The 17,474-nt window shown below is 45.4% G+C and overlaps 1 protein-coding gene across 1 annotated transcript in view; it reads right to left on the reverse strand.

The window, feature by feature from the left end:
* Positions 1-17,474, reverse strand: part of LOC146809047 (uncharacterized) — a 523,889-nt gene that overhangs the window by 15,572 nt on the left and 490,843 nt on the right. The window lies entirely within an intron of this gene.

Consider the following 17,474-nt stretch of genomic DNA (forward strand, 5'->3'; position numbering starts at 1 on the left):
GCCACGAAAATATAAACACACTGAGACTATTAGAAGGAAAAAAACAAAACTACACAAATAACCTTAAGACTACAGGGATGAAATATCTCGAACCGTTACAGATTACTAAATTTCTCTGCGGGAATACCTCTAACATGCTTGAATGAAATATACAAAACGTATGGGCCATATCAATACTTCAGCATCATTTTATGAGGCACTGACTGAATTTGTGTGTATACTGTCTAATGCAGTTTGACTGTGCACTGTGTAGGGTTAGGGAAGCCCTAAAAGCATAGCAGTTGGTCGTTCTAATGGCAGATTATGCTACAATGCTGCACCAACTTGCATAAAACAGGACCACAGCACCAAGTGTACACGGATGTGCTGTGTGGTTTGATACATAGAATTGTACACGCTATTGCGAAGAAAATGTAATGTGCAATGTCATTTCCATCTCCTCTAAAACAGTGCGCTAGTTTCGACCCTAGTGGCGCCAACGAATTTTTAGCCCAAAAATAAAAAAATATGGCGATAAGTTAAAAGTAAATCCTCCCAGACTGCAAGCATTCACAAAAGAAACCACAATAATGGTGCATTTCAACGTGCTGTTATTGTAGGATGTTAAAAAAGGAGCAACACATAGACTATGGACATTTGTTGCGGTATACGAGCAGCAATTACAAAAAGCAGCCCATCTCTCTTGCCTTCTTTCATTTAGTTGCTTCGCTGTAAAATGGATCCAAAAAAGCAGAAACCCGCGAGTAGTACGCGTGTGCTCGGCGTGGTTTCAATTATCGCGCCCGTGTCTGGGCACGATAATTGAAACCACATGGCCTATTGGTGTCTATTACGTGCACCAAGCGCGTAATAGACACAAATAGGTAATGCGCCCGCGTTTGGCCAACTGTGTGCAGTCTTTTATAAAAGGAAGCATGCAAAGGCCAATCAGGTAGCACAAAAGGAAAAGCACATGCACGAGCGTGTGCGATTCCTAGGTCAGCTACCCAAACCCCGTTTTTCCCTTACTAAATGTCTCGCGCTGCGGGAGCAGTGTTGTGCACTGCAACGCTAGGCGCGAGACCTAAAAAGGGATGAAATTAGGGTCCAAATTGTACAAAACCTCTGTGTATGTGGACAATATTCTAATTTTCAGTGAGGATATTGAAAGGGCAATCCCTGGCATCTCAGGCATTATCCAGGAGTCCTCTCGAGTCTCAGGTCACTCCTTAAACAAGGACAAAACAGAAATATTTCCACTAAACCTAGTTTGATTTTCCTCCCATTTAGGTGACTAACCCTTAAATGGCAACCAAATCGACTTAAATATCTGGGAATCTTGTTTGGTAAAGACTTAGCCGATACCCTTGTATTGAATGAAACAAACACCACCTCTGAAATCAAGGACTTATGAACTTCATGGTCTCCTAAATTCATCTTGTGGTGGGGGAGAATCCAACCTCCCAAAACAATGATCACACTTGTCGTAAACTTTGTTTTGGGCATGCTCTCCTTTAATATGTCATCCTCATTCTTCCAAGGCATTGATAGATTAACCTCTAAATTTCTCTGGCAAGATAAGCAATCCTGGATCTCAAAAAAAGTCCTTTGGAAGGATAGCTCTTTAGGAGGCTGCAAACTTCCCAACTGGAGTTTATACCAGTCATCATTTTTAGCTGCTCAAGGTGCTCTCTGGTTCGCTCCTCATTCCCTATGTCCACCACGATGGGTAGAAATAAAGATTGCTTTGTGCGCTCCATTTAATCTTCACGCTATAATTACACTGCCTAAATTTAAACCCCTTTCAATCGCAGATAATCTTTTCCAACACTAACAGGGTTCTTCAACGGCTGGATAAGCACATGCAGACACCATTACAAAACTCCATACTAACAGTACTGTGGTATAATCCCAAAACTAGGATTGATCCAACTAATTGTTCTCCGGAGTCATAGGCATCTAAGGGCATATTGCAAATTAAAGTTCAATTCGAGGATAATTGCCCCTTACCCTTCTCTAGCTTAGCTCAAACTTACAATATTTCTACACTGGACTTCTATAGCTTTTTAAAGTCAAAAGGCAAATTATGCAAGTTTAGCAAGCCATAACCTTCCTCCTTACCAGGCAGCTTATTGAGCTGGCTTACGTTTAGTCACATCGCTTCTAAAATATACAGGACACTCTCTAGCTCTCCCCCGTCCCAACAGTGCTCTCTAGCTATTAAATAGGCCAGTCATTTTGGTACAGAAAAAATTGTACACATTTCAGAAGAAGGATGGCAAAACATTAATAAACTTGCCTTGAGGGACAAAATTGCCCCACCTATTTTCCAGGCAAAATACATTGCGTTGAAAGTTCTGTACTGGACACCTGCTGGGCTACATAAACTGAAGCTTTGTGAGGACGGAAAATGTTGGAATTGCAAAGAGGAGACTGGTTACCACCAGCATATGTTCCCTCACTGCCGACTTCTCAAATGCTACTGGGACCAGGTCCAGTCCCAATTGTCAGCAATTTCCACTATCCAATAGTTCTTGATTACCCTACAGTAATAATGGACCCTTGAGCATCCAAATCTATGACTACTTTAAGCTGTACTGATATAGCTCTACTGGACCTACTTCTTTTGGTTGCTGTGATGATTATTCTATCTGATTGGAAATTATTAAACCACATTTCTTATCATACTTGGTGGGCATGGGTCCCATTCCTAAGGAGTACTCTAATTTGGTCCTTCTCCCAGAAATCTCTTGCTGTCTGGGTAATTTTAGACACATTTGCTTCACTAAAAGGAAAATTAAAACATTATGGGTTATACACTTACCTTGATCCATACAATACGGATGTATGACGTTACAACGCACACTTTTACAACGCATGCACTTACAACGCATTTTTTACAACGCATAATCCATTACAACGCATGACATTACAACGCATGACACTACAACGCATTTTTTAAAAATACCTTTACAACGCATTACCATTACAACGCATACTACCTTTACAACGCATACCATTACAACGCATAATATTAAATTACATTTAAGGTAAGTATTAGATAGTATAGGGGTAAAAATTACTATTCTAACTGCAGGGAGTGCAACAGTAGGGTAAGTGTTGGATAGTGTAGGGGTAAAAATTACTATTCTAACTCCAGGGGGTGCAACAGTAGGGTAAGTGTTGGATAGTATAGGGGTAAAAATTACTATTCTAACTCCAGGGGGTGCAACAGTAGGGTAAGTGTTGGATAGTATAGGGGTAAAAATTACTATTCTAACTCCAGGGGGTGCATCAGTAGGGTAAGTGTTGGATAGTATAGGGGTAAAAATTACTATTCTAACTCCAGGGGGTGCATCAGTAGGGTAAGTGTTGGATAGTATAGTGTAATATTATGCGTTGTAATGGTATGCGTTGTAATGATAGTATGCGTTGTAATGGAATGCGTTGTAAAGGTAGTTTTTAAAAATGCGTTGTAGTGTCATGCGTTGTAATGTCATGCGTTGTAATGGATTATGCGTTGTAAAAAATGCGTTGTAATGGTAGTGCGTTGTAAAAGTTGCGTTGTAAAGGTTGTTCCCCATACAATACATATTGGGATTTAGCTGTGCACCCCCCTTCCCCTCCTCACTCTTCACTACATACATTGCTATCTTGACATTGGTGGGTGCTGCACCTCACTGCACCTCATACCACCTCAGTACATGTTTTCAGTTTTTCTTCATTTTACTTTAAGTAGCTCTATTGGAAGATTGTTTAAAGACACGTACATTACACCTTATTGCCATATGGACATTTCTTGTACACTCCTCTGTGCAACACTAAGGTCTCCAAATACCATGCCCTTTGATATCAGTACCAATTATCTAATTCTAATTAGGGCTACTACTAGTGCCTGTCTAATATACTATTTGTACTATGCTATTTTTGGTGATATGCTATACTTATACTCTTATTACATTCTATGTATTGGAATTCAAAGAATTATTTTGTACTATGTTATGCATTCTGCATGACGTAAGGGCTATGCATCTCTGTACTGCACTATGGTAATTTGAATGGCAATACAAATTTTAAACATGAAAAAAATTGATCTTGATAACATGTTGTGATAAACTGTGTGATCCTGAGCAAGTGCAGCGATTATCAGGCAGCAAAAGAATATAATAAACTGCACCTAAAGTCCGCGCTCGAAATGTTAAAAGTGATCTTGGCAAGCTGTTGTGATAAACTCTGTGATTCTGAAGTGGGGCCATTATCAAGTTTTTAACCTAGCTGTTATTATGAATTCATCAGTATTTTGTTTATGTTTCGTGCTGAAGGGGAGTAAATGTGTCGCAAGCAAAATGGCGCTTATTAGGTGACAATGGCTGTATATATATATATATGTATGTCGTGATAAAGGCTTCGCCCCAAAACGCATAGACGCTCTTTTACTGATTTTGCTTTTTCTTGATGGTATAAACAACATCTTGATTACTGCATGCCCTGTTGAGTGCCGTTCCTTCCTGGTGAACACGTTGTGGTTGGAAGTTTGCTGTATATATATATATATATATATATATATATATATATATATATATATATATATATATATATTACCTACTGGCAGTTGCCAGTAGGTAGTTATAGTTAGGACCTAGTTTCCATAGGAAAAGCGTTTTTAGTTTTCCCAATAACTTTGGCGTCGTTTGACGAACTTTGCCAAATTTTCAAAACTAGTGGGGCGCCCCGGTCAGCTCCTTTCTTGAAAGTTTCGGGGTGATTTGTCAAGCGGGGGCCGAGAAAAAAGGAAGGTCCTAAAATGTGTTTTCCCCATGTTATTTTCCATATTTTCAAAGCTACAGCCCAAACTGCTGGACGGAATTACACAAAATTTGGCAAAAAGGTAGGTCTTGGTTCAGAAAGCGACCTTTTTTTAAATGGTGTAAATACGTTCAGTAGTTTCCGAGAAATTAGGAAAAGAAAATGTTTCGATATCTGGGGCAGCGGTGGGTTCGCGAACCCTCCCGAGCTTCACTGTGATTGGCTGCCAACACTCCAAACCAGGAAGTGTTGGCAGCCATATTCTGACTCGGTAGAATTGAGTCACAAGAAAATAGTGAAACACAGTGAAAAAACAAGAAAAAGGGGCAGGGTAGAAAGACCCTGACCCCCTAGGCCTGCTGCTCAGTGGGTCCCACAAGGACCCCCAGGTCCAAAAAAAACATTTTTTAAAATAATTTCTGCGGAAATCGCGTAGGGGTCGTGAAGCCCGCAAAAATTATTTTAAAAAAACGATGCGTGGACTCCCACGCTTCATTTAGAAAAACCCACGAGTGGGCAGCTCCCGGGGGCACTTGCAAATTAATTAGTAGGGACCTGCGGGGGCCCCTGCAGCCCCGGGGGCCGCCACCTCCCCGGGACTTCTCACATTGAATGCGGGGTTACTGTGGCCCCCCGCAGCCCCGGGGACTGTCACCTCCCCGGGGCTTTCAGAATAAACTGCGGGCCTCCCCGGGGACCACCACCTCCCTGGGGCACTTTGTATTTACCCTCGTGCCCCGGGGAACACCACCTTCCCGGGGCTTTGCAAACCGTAGGAGGGGGGCCACGCAGCCCCCTCCTGGAGCCCTTGATGGCCCTGGGGACCGCCACCCCCGAGGGCCGGCTCCTGCAATGTTCCGGGGTGCCACTGCTGTTTGCAATGACAGGGCAGGAGCTTGGATACTGAGGGTCCCTGGGGGCCAACAAGCCCACCAGGTATCTCCAGTATGCGCCAGGGAGCTTCGTTGCAGAGAGGTGGTCCGAGGCCACACCCCTTTTTGCACCTCTCTGCAACGCAGCTCTGTGGCACTTACCGGAGGTACCTGGTGGGCTAGTTTCCCCTAGGGGCCTTCAGGATTCAAGGGAACTTAATAGGGATGTTATAGTTAGAAATTTGCATTTATAAATACTTAGAAATTCACTGAAAAAACCATAGGATTAAGGCACATTATAATTAGAAATTTCCGTTTAAAAAACCATTGAAATTCACTGAAAAAACCATAGGTTTCAGGGACGTTATAGTTAGTTGGATGTTTCACTCGTACAAAACCAATACAAATGTAGTAACTGGTTTTGGTTTCAAAAATGGTAGTCTGCATTTTACAGTGGGTGTATCAAAGGTTATATTAGAGTGTGAGGAGGTGCATCAGATTTTCACGTGGATGATGTCATCAGTGATGTCATTTGAGATGTCATCAGTGATGTCACTGACCATGTCATGAATGATGTAATATGTGATGTCATCAGCAGTGCATTGCGGGGGCGCGAGTTATAAGTTAGCTGAACTAACTATAATGGGGGAATTTCTATGGTTTTGGCCCTGAAACCTGTGGTATTTTCAGTGAGTTTCTAAGGATTTTTAAATGCTAATTTCAAAATATGCCTACAGAGGTAGGACATGTGCAGAAAGAAGCAAGAGAAATGCAGAAAGAGGTATGGAAGTCCAGAAAGAGGAACAAAGGTGCAGAAAGAAGCAAGATATATGCAGAAAGATCCAACAGAGGTGCAGAAAGAGGCCTTGATGAAAAGTCATCCTGTGCCCTGGGCACCCCTGAACTTTTTTCTGACTGGTACTGGTGGTAACTGACTCTGACTGACCCTGTGCTTTGCCTAACCAGGCCTGCTGCCAGTGCTATGCTGAAAGACACTTAGAATACAGTGAAAAAACCTACATAGAGTAGGGTACCCTATGGGTTGGGGTACCACTGTGATTGGCATGACCTCCCCTGTAAGGCCCTAGTACATAATAGGGGGGGGGGGTTAAAACTACCTCTAAGTCCCTAGCATATAATAGGGTATGACAGTTTAGAGGCCAGCATCCCTTTTCTGTACTTACATGTGCGCACTGCTGAGCCTGAGGTCAGTTTAAAAGAAGGCCTGTGTGTGCAGAAAGAGGCAAGAGAGTTGCAGAAAGAGACAAGAGAGGTGCAGAAAGAGGGAAGAAGGGCGCAGAAAGAGGCTAGATAGGTGCAAAAAGAAGCAAGAGAGGAGCAAAAACAAGAAAGAGAAGTACAGAAAGAAGTAACAGAGGTGCATAAAGAGAGAGGGGGTGCAGAAAGAAGCAAGAGAAGTGCAGAAAGAAGCAACAGAGGTGCAGAAACAGGCAGAAGAGGTACAGAAAGAAGGAACAGGGGTGCAGAAAGAGAGAGGGGGTGCAGAAAGAAGCAAGAGAAGTGCAGAAAGAAGCAACAGAGGTGCAGAAAGAGGCAGCAGAGGTGCAGAAACAGGCAGAAGAGGTACAGAAAGAAGGAACAGGGGTGCAGAAAGAGATAATAAGGGTGCCAAAAAAGGCAGGAGGGGTGTAGAAATATGCAAGAGAGGTGCAAAAAGAAGCAAGAGCAGTACAGTAAGAAACAACAGAGGTGCAGAAGGAGGCAAGAGGGGTACAGAAAGAGGCAAGAGAGGTGCACAAAGAGGGAAGAAGGGTTCAGAAAGAGGCAAGTGGGGTGCAGAAAGAAGCAAGAGAGGTAAAGAAAGAAGCAAGAGAAGTGCAGAAAGAACCCAACAGAGGTGCAGAAAGAAACAAGAGCAGTGCAGAAAAAACAAACAGAGGTGCAGAAAGAGGCAAGAGGGGTGCAGAAAGAGTCAAGAGAAGTACAGAAAGTAGCACATGAGGTGCAGAAAGAGGCAAGAGCAGTGCAGAAAGAACCAAGAGACTTGCAGGAAAAGGGAAGAAGGGTGCAGAAAGAGGCACAAGGCGTGCAGAAAGAAGCAAGATGTAGGAGAGTAGGATCTGCTTCACATGGGTATCCCCACTTTTGCTGGTCTTTCACTGTTTTTCGACTTTAGTCTGGCTGTGGCCCTGCTAATCAGGACCACAGCCTAGCTGCTTCCTCTCTAAAATGGTTTCCATGTACATTAGGTACATATCAAATTGGATTCTGGAGTGCCCTATAAGCCCCTAGTATATGGTATACTATGTACCTAGGGCATAGGTACCGCAGAGGCCTACCAGGGGCTGCAGCATGTATTATGCCACCCCTGGGAAGCACTCCAAAATGACACCACAGGTCTGCTACTGCAACCTGCGTAAGGGTGTGCTTGCACCCCTTACTGTGATATAGGCTACCTATATCACTACCTTTTACAGACACATATAAACCTATACACCACTCCTATGGCAGGCCTTGACAATCCTGAAGGCAGAGTGCTTGGTTTTATGTGAGAGGGTGCCCAAGCATGATCTGAGCCCCTCTGCAGCATTCGGAAATACTTCCTTATGCCTGTTCTGTGATACAGCCATACCATATACTCTTAAGTGCATTATAACCTCGCGGTAAATGCTAACTTTGGAAGGGCTGCATCAAAACGTGGTGTTTGGTGTCAAACGCTTTGTAATACTACCCCCTGTCAGTTCTGGCGGCGGGGGTAGCATTCCACCCTTCTAGAGGGAGAGACATGTTCACACTGGCTAAACCTGTTTAAATCCTTTCAAAGCCCTGGCATCAGAAAATGGATGCCACTGCCACAGACACGGGTCTGGCCTGCTGCTGGGGGAAACTCCGGCAGGGGAGGCTTGGACAATAGGTTTCCTGTCACAGGGAGGTGTAACCACCTCCCCAGACAGGCAGATGTGTATTGGGGTAGGGAGGGTGCATTCACAGAATGCTTTTGAGACACTGCCTGGGGCACACTTAGGGCCCGATTCACAGAACTAACTTAAGACAAAATCCTAAACTTACTACCATTTTCGTATTCACAGAAGGCACTTACTCATTTTGGTATTCACAGAAGACACTTACTCACTTCGGTATTCACAGAAGTTAGGAGTCCTAACTTTAGGACTCCTAAATGCCTTCTGTGAATACCGAAAGTCTTAAAATTAGGATTTTTCTCAGTTTAGGAGTCCTAAAGTTAGGACTCCTAACTTTACTACTACTAAACTGAGAAAAATCCTAATTTTAAGGCTTTCGGTATTCACAGAAGGCATTTAGGAGTCCTAAAGTTAGGAGTCCTAACTTTACTACTACTAAATTGAGAAAACTCCTAATTTTAAGACTTTCGGTATTCACAGAAGGCATTTAGGAGTCCTAAAGTTAGGAGTCCTATCTTTACTATTCCTAAACTGAGAAAAATCCTAATTTTAAGACTTTCGGTATTCACAGAAGGCATTTAGGAGTCCTGAAGTTAGGACTACTAACTTCTGTGAATACCGAAATGAGTAAGTGCCTTCTGTGAATACCAAAATGGTAGTAAGTTTAGGATTTTGTCTTAAGTTAGTTCTGTGAATCGGGCCCAAGGTGTCCCTGTGCGTAGCCCAGTTCAAACCGGTTGCAGGGGCACTCAGCCCCTGCTCTGGCGTGAAAGTGGACAAGGGGGAAGGGGTGTAACCACCCCCACCGCAGGCCCACCCATAGGTGGGGCCTTAGAGTTAGTCCATCCCCTAAACTTAGTATAAGTATAGAAATCCAGTCCCTAGGACTTTAGATTACCCTGGACGAACCTCTGAAACATATATCATGGACCTTTGACTTTCTATCTTGACTAGAAGATGGAAGAAATCTCCCTTGGGGTCAAGGAGTGACTCCCCTGCTTGGCAGGCACCAAAGAAGCAACTGACCAGTCTGCATTGCTGAAGCTCCCGCTGGACGCCGAAGTCTCTGCATCACCAGAAATGGATTTCCAGACTTCCCCGGGGTTACCCTGAGTCCACAGCAAAGCTGAGGCCTGTGGCTATTGTGGGTAACGTGGAACCGTGACCCTTGGACACCGTGAACTTTTGCAGAAACATCACCTTCCTGGTCATCCTTGAAGTTGTGCATTGGGCTCCGAGTAGCTCCAGCCTTGAGCACCTCCTGCACTGAAGATTGTTTGCCTCCACTCCACGAGTGCCCGTGGGCCAGCTCCAAGTGCGACCACTTGAGTCTCCTTCGCGATCACTAGCCTGTTGGCTAGCATTTCCCCACGAAGGCACCTCCACTTCTACTTGTGCTTTTCTGCTTGCTCCAGACTTGCTCTTACTTACCCTTGCTGGGTGAGTCCATCAGACCTTGCTGCTCTGCACCGCAGTCCTTTCTCTGATTTCCTGAGACTTGTTGTTGCCAAGGCTTGTTGGGTCCTTTCTGGTCGCCGACACCGCAGCACTTGACAGATTTTGTGGTACAGCTCGAATCCAGGTCATGGACTTCGTCGACACCTCCTGGACCTCGTGGCTGAAGAGTCAAGACACCTGTCAACTCACCTGAAGCACCCGACATCTGTGGGCATTGGTCAATCCTGCTCTAGGTCACTGGCAAGTGACCCAGACTCTGTGCCCTCTGCTTTCAGGTTCCTTACATCCTAGATCCAGGCTTGGATCTCTCCGGACACTTCTCCTCTTCACGGCAGCAGCAGTTCTTTGCAGGCTTCCATTGGAATCGACGACGCGACCCGACACCAAAAGACACCTATGCACCCGGCTTCCCTGGGTGAGGTAACTCAAGTACTCCAGTACTCTCGAGGGTGCTAGCCCTAGAACTGTCTAAGTCCAAAAGGGTTTGGTCCTAGATCAATTTGAAGTGTCCCTAATCTCTAAAATTCCAACCGCGACATTCCCCATAGAAAGTAATAGGTGTTTCCACACTGCATACAGTTCCCATGGGTCACCTGTGTCACTACCTTGGGTGGTTCCTTGGGGTCCCAGCGATTCTAGAGGCAATAGGCACACTGCCTATTACAGTCGTGGTTCTTATACCACTTTTTTAGTATATGGTATGTTACGCCCCTAGGGCCCAAACGTGTATTGGTGCTTTTACTGATGCTTAAACGCTTGTAACTAAAGTACTTCGAACTCCAGTCTCATAAAGAGACTAGAGGGGTGTGATTTATCTTAAATACATATATTTTGAATATATACCTGGTGTGGTTGTCTTTTCATTTGATCATTCAGGAGATTATAGACTGGTAAAACAAGCTGCTTTACATTCCTTCAAGACTTAGCCTGAAGGCTGTTTTCCATAGCTACCACTAGGATAGCTTTCACATAAGGTTGTCTTTAACCTCTCACCATAAGGGGTTGTTTGGACTGATACAAGGTGCCCACTAGAACTAGTGGACAGCATATATCAGGCCACCTTCTCACACTGGTGTGCAGCTTGTGGGATTCCAGCTTTCTATTGTTTTACCAGATAATCTCAATTGAATTGATCAACTGAAAACCACTAAAGGTACCTGAGGTACATATAATATCAAGTTTAGCTAAAGTAAGATCTACTGAACTTAGAGTTGTGTGTTAAGGGATAGCACACCCATTGTACAAGTCAAGAGAGTTTAGTAGGCCACACTAGTGTAGGTAGTGTAATACACCACACCACATTAGTAATATCTTACCAGCCAGGACCACTAATTCCCTACCAGGGACCAGTGAGCTCCTTCCCTACAAGTATGAGGATCTCTCCTTTGCTAGACTTAGGGCCTTATGCACCATGAGGAAGCTGAAGACAGGCAAAAGTCCATCCACACAGCATCTTATACAGATAGCGAATCTGGATGACATCACAAGTCCTAGTGGGCCTGTAGATGGAGACAGTGTGGGTGGGGCAGCACTTGAGACTGGGTCCAGGGGTGGAAACTCCCCTGACCCTAACTCTGATGCTGACCAGACTGCTGACAATGACCAGACTCTGGTGGACACATACCATCAGGATGAGGATGAGGATGAGGACAATAATGCTCCTTCCTTCATTCCTCGTGGTAGGCCAGAACACAGGGCTAGAAGGGTTAAATCTCTGTCAAGGGGATCTCTTCAGTCTAACCCCTCTATTGGAACCTCTATTTCTTCTCATAGAGGGAGGGAAACTTCCCAGGAGAGGAGAGGGAGACTGCTGAAGTATGAGCAAGACAAGTTCAACCTCAGAAAGCAGCAGATGGCCTTAGATAGGGAAGCCCTGGAGCTCTACAGAGCTAGTAAAAAGGAGGGACTAGAGTCCCTTGCTGGCAGCAATTTCCCTAGAGATAGGGAGAGGTCTTATGACCATAGAAACCTAAGTAAGATTGTCCCTCCCTACCAGAGTGGGAATGACATCCACAAATGGATAACTGCCTTGGAGAGGGCCTGTAAAGTACAGAAGGTCCCTCAAGGTCAGTGGGCAGCAATCTTATGGCTCTCCTTTGCAGACAAAGGTAGAGACACACTCCTCACTGTAAGAGAAGAGGATGCTGATGATTACAAAGTCTTGAAAAGTGCTCTGATAGATGGGTTTGGCCTAACTACTGAACAATACAGGTTAAAGTTCAGAGATACCCAAAAAGCACAGAATCGGGACTGGGTTGACTTTGTTGACTGTGCTGCTAAGGCTCTGGAAGGTTGGTTATAGGGCAGTAAAGTGAGTGACTTCAAAGGATTGTACAATCTGATTATGAGGGAGCAGATTCTTAATAACTGTCAAAATCAGCTGTTGCACCAGTACCTGGTAGACTCTGATCTGACCTCTCCCCAAGAATTGGGAAAGAAGGCAGACAAATGGGTTAGAACCAGGGTGAGGCAGAAAGTACAGAACCAAGGTGGTGACCCTAAGAAGCAAGATTCTAAAAACTCTGATAAGGGTGGGGACAAGGGTAACGACCAGAAGTCTTCACAAGGGCCCCAAAAATCTTCTTCAAGGGGTGATTCTGAGTCAGGAAAGGGAAAATTCCAAAAGAAGCCCTGGTGCAAAATCTGTAAGCAGAAAACTCACTGGACTAGTGACTGCACCAAGGCTAAAGAAAATACTCCAAGCACCACCACTGCCCCTAAGGCACCTGTTCCCCCTAGTACAGTTACGATTGGTGGTGGAAATACACAGAATAAGGGTGTAGTAGGGTTGACCCTGGTTGCTGAGATGGACTCTGGCCTAGTCAGAGTACCAACTCAGGCTGTGCTTGTCAGTGATGGGGGCATGGATATGTCCCCCTTTGTGAGCCCCAGTAACCTGGGCAAATACAGATAGCAGCCTTTAATTAATGGAGTAGAAGCTTGGACATTCAGGGACACAGGAGCAAGTGTCACTATGGTGACAAAAGATCTTGTGGATCCTGGGCAGATTATACTTGGTGAAATGTACCAAGTGACCAATGCTAGCAATATCAGAACAGACCATTCTCTTGCAGTTGTTAACTTCTCCTGGGGAGGGGTAACTGGCCTTAAGATGTTTGTGGTAAGTGCGGACCTACCAGTACAATGCTTGCTTGGCAATGATCTGGAAACTTCAGCTTGGGCTGAAGTGTGTTACACGTCAGTCTACCTGTGCTTTATCCTTGCTCCCTTTAACCGCACTACCACTCCCATAATGCACCATTCCTGAAGGCAGGGTTGTGTATCGCTCCATATTACACAGAGGAGAGCTCATTGGTGGATGAGATCTTTTTAAATGAAGCCCCTCCCTGTGTTCCTCGCTTGGCTTACTGAGCTCTAGCGGATCACTTCGTTCTGCCTGACCTGAAATTCCTGTATCTCTATGCAATCCGGACTCTGTCCCCCTGGATAATACGCCTTGGATCCAGTGCTCACGCTGACCAAGGATTGCGGACATCATCCTTGCCAGAGAACCCGTGGAGCCCCTGTTGTGGACGTCTGCTTTCCTGCCGTTGGTTTCCCATTTCACCCCCTCGTACCCTACAGCTACAAAACGTGTGTGTGCGAGCTCTGATCTTACCCTGAAAACAAAACAATCCCGAAGAATTCCCTCTCGCAGATCTAGTCCCGATCAGCGCCCTTACTCCCGGATTAGTGGAGAAGTGTGGCTCAATGATTAGAGCGGCAGACCCTGATGCAGAGGTCTAGCCCGGGACCAGGGTTTAATTCCCCGCCTCTGCGGGTCTTGGGCTCAAAAAATTCCACGGACCTGATAATTCTCGCCTTGGTGCCATTCCAATCATGGAGTCCCACTCTGCAACTCTGGGCAATAGCTTGCTTAATCTCCACAACGACCCCCACAACGCTAAGGATGCCTGGCCTCCACCTTGGGGGTGCCCAGGAGTGGACGCCTCACAGGGAAAGCCAGGATGGGTTCAACAGCAGTATTCGTACAAGCGTCTTGAGACCCTTGCGGGTGAGTAGTGCGCTATACAAGTATCAATTTACATATTAGTAATTTCACCATCCACCGCAGCTTCAAAGAGTATCGCGTTCATGAACCCTGTAGCTTCCGACGCGCCACTCGCACGTTCACCTTTTCCTCCTCTCCTGGACCCCTCGATCACACTCGCACCGCGTCCTTGTCTTCCGCGAGAGCAACTGATACGAAGCCCCTCACAGGATTGTTTTCTTCAATTGTGGACTACACAGACTTTGTTTTTCTTATCAGGGCAATCATAAAAGGATGTTATTGTGCACCGAATGGATCTTCTTTGTTTGATGGAACTCACGAACCGGGAAAACTGAGCAGTGCTTTTTTTACTGATTACAACACCAAAAAACTTTATTGAACAAACGCTAGTCAGAAAACAACTGCTCAAGGAATACATTGGCAATCATTGCCCTTATACGTTTTATGCCTTTCTTTCTCTGTATAGAGAAGTGCTTCTTGCTTGGATTATTAGGAAAATGATTTTGGAAGAGATCATTCCTGCGCTGATGTAAGTATGAGGGGGTACACAACCATCCTTCATATGTAGTTATTATTCGTTGTCACTTTATGCGCTTAGCATATTTAAAACTGCAGGGATCAACATTGGACATTTTGCCTCTCTCCCTGTTTGTTATTTTCTTTTGCTACAGTGTTGGACTTAATCCTTGGCCCCTCCCCGCTGAGATTCCTTTGGCCTTGCTGGTGGGCTTCCTGGTGGTCCCTTGATTGTCCCTGCTCTTCCGTGGGGTATTATTCATTGTTCAGAAGATTTTCTCTTCCTGGAAATGGTCTTACCCTAGGGGAGAGTTGGAGTTTGCACTTCGCTCCCGTGGATGTTGGCATGGCACTAGTTTAACTCAAGTAAGTCCGAGTGAAAGTGCGACAAAGTGGAACTCAGGACTCATGCAGAAATGTTAGGGATCCCTGCACATGTCTTTGCTGTGACTAGGTCTAGGAGCCGCTTCGTGTGCCAGGGACTGATTCCTTCCTGATTCCCGCATCTCACGGACTACATTGCCCAGGAGGCTGAGCGATGCTCTAACTGGACGCAGCTGACCGCTGCAAGGGCCTTCAAAACGCCTCGCCGCTCCCGCAGCGCGGGAGCTGCTTCGTGTGTCAGGGACTGATTCCTTCTTGATTCCCGCATCTCACGGACTACATTGCCCAGGAGGCTGAGCGACGCTCTAACTGGACGCAGCTGACCGCTGCAAGGGCCTTCAAAACTCCTCGCCGCTCCCGCTGCGCGGGAGCCGCTTCATGTGCCAGGGACTGATTCCTTCCTGATTCCCGCATCTCACAGACTACATTGCCCAGGAGGCTGAGCGACGCTCTAACTGGACGCAGCTGACCGCTGCAAGGGCCTTCAAAACTCCTCATCGCTCCCGCTGCGCGGGACGCGCGCGGGTGCACGCCGGGCGGAGCCCGGGCCAAGGGCGGGCCCGTTTGTGCCCGTTAGAGGCCGGACGAGGCTGGGATGGGACACTCCCCGTAAGCTCAAGACAAGGGTCAGTGACACTGTAACACTTCCATGCATTTGAATAATTGCTTTAGTGATTTGCTCGTGATTGTTGATAGCTTGTTGCACTGCTATAACATTACGCTATAAAATGACGTCTACGAAATCTATTGTGGGAACACTTGATCACTTCCTAGTGAGAGTATCATCAATCTTAGACAAAGAAATTGACCAGACTGAGAAACGTTTATCCCTGGGATCATTGGCAGAGAAACGCTCCTCCTTGGGACATTTAATTAATGCTAAATCCCCGGCGCCTATTACAAGAACGAGACCTGGTAATGAGGTAAGCTAGGTGTCCTGTGAGATTGTAAATAACTGTGTTCCTGACGAAGAGCTTTCTCACTGCCTACCTCAATCTGAAGGGCTAAACTTAAATTCAAGACCAAGAGTAGGTCAAGCTAACACTAGCCAAAAGAATAGTGCCCCCTCCTGTGTTAAGACTCGTTCTGCCAAGAACCCTAAAGACAAAACTTTAATTTTGACCGACAGGGGGAACAACAAGAATCAGAGATCCAAAAGGAAATGTGGTGACCCGCCAAATGGTGGGCAAAAAGTAAAGGCCAGGCGAACAATCCCTGATGATCACTGTGGGGAGACTCAAGCCCTCGCTGGAAAATCTACTCCCCGGCATAGAAGATGGAGGAACAGCACGCCCTCCCTTGATTCCATCTTCACACTTGCCGCAAGACCTAGGTGATGACTTTTGGGGGAAGATCGAATCAATCTTTTATAAAACCTGTCTTCCAATCTATGACAGATTGGATGCTATAGAAAATAGACTGGTTTGTTTAGAGTTATCTCATGCCTCAGCATTTTCTATGCAAAAAAATGTCAGTAATCGCAAAGAGTCTGGTATTGTGCCTGGTAAACTGCCAAATAGATGTTATACTACAGTGAATACTGTTTCCATCCCTACCTCCACCTCAAGTAATCCCACCTCACTAACAGCAGGGCAGGAAACCCGGGACACTAGTAGGGATATTGTTTGTAATCCAGTGAGTGTAAGGGGGACATTAGTTAACAAAAGCCCAGCAGGCACGCTTTCGAGGAGGGAATCATTAAGCAAGACTGTAGTAAAAAAAATCACTAAATTACACGTTTCTCCAGAGTCCACTCCCTACGTAGTGGTCTTGGCAGGGGTTAAACCACTAGGTTTAGACAAAGGGGAAGACTATTGGGAATTGAAAAACAAGTGTATTTATTGGCTCAATCTAAACCGCTCCCTACCCCAGAATGTCTCAGCAGAGATTCTTTTTGCTAGAAGAGTTGATTGGGTAGGCCCTAAGAGCAAAACGATCAAGGGAGACTGCATTGTAATTAATTTTAGAGACAAGAGGGCAGTCGAACATATTTGCAGCTGGCAGAAGCCGAATCCTAATACCCCCATTCTTTCATTACCCCTGTCCTTTTTTTATTGCGGTCATCCACAGCCTACCCTAGATGCGTGCGGCCATAATGGTCTAGTTAACGAAGACAGGTCCTATAGTCACTCTAATGTACAGTGTTGGTCAGCTAGGTCCTCTGGCTGTGATTGACAATGACACGGGGATGGGAAAAAGCCACCTAAGATAGGCCAAGCTTCCCTTAAGAAAGGTAACAGATGTAACCGCACAAACACAATTGTATATGACATCGAATATTGTTCTGACAATGAATTAAATCTGCAAATTGGGCAATCATTAATAGATTCAAACCAGATGGGTGCGGCATGCCAAAAATCTACAGGGGATAAGGTGGGGTGTCTGATATACTCTCTAAGTGGTCTAAGTGGTATAGGAAGAGATATTATAGAGAGCACCAAGCCCAATACGGGTATTAGTATGAAAAACAGCCTGGTCTACTCTGAGAGAGATAGTATAAATATCCCATTAGGGAGCCTAGTCAATAATATGGGGGAAAGTAGAGAGAAGGGCATTTTGTCTATA

This window comes from Triturus cristatus, chromosome 7 (assembly GCF_964204655.1).
Source record: "Triturus cristatus chromosome 7, aTriCri1.1, whole genome shotgun sequence".
Classification (NCBI taxonomy): Eukaryota; Metazoa; Chordata; class Amphibia; order Caudata; family Salamandridae; genus Triturus; species Triturus cristatus.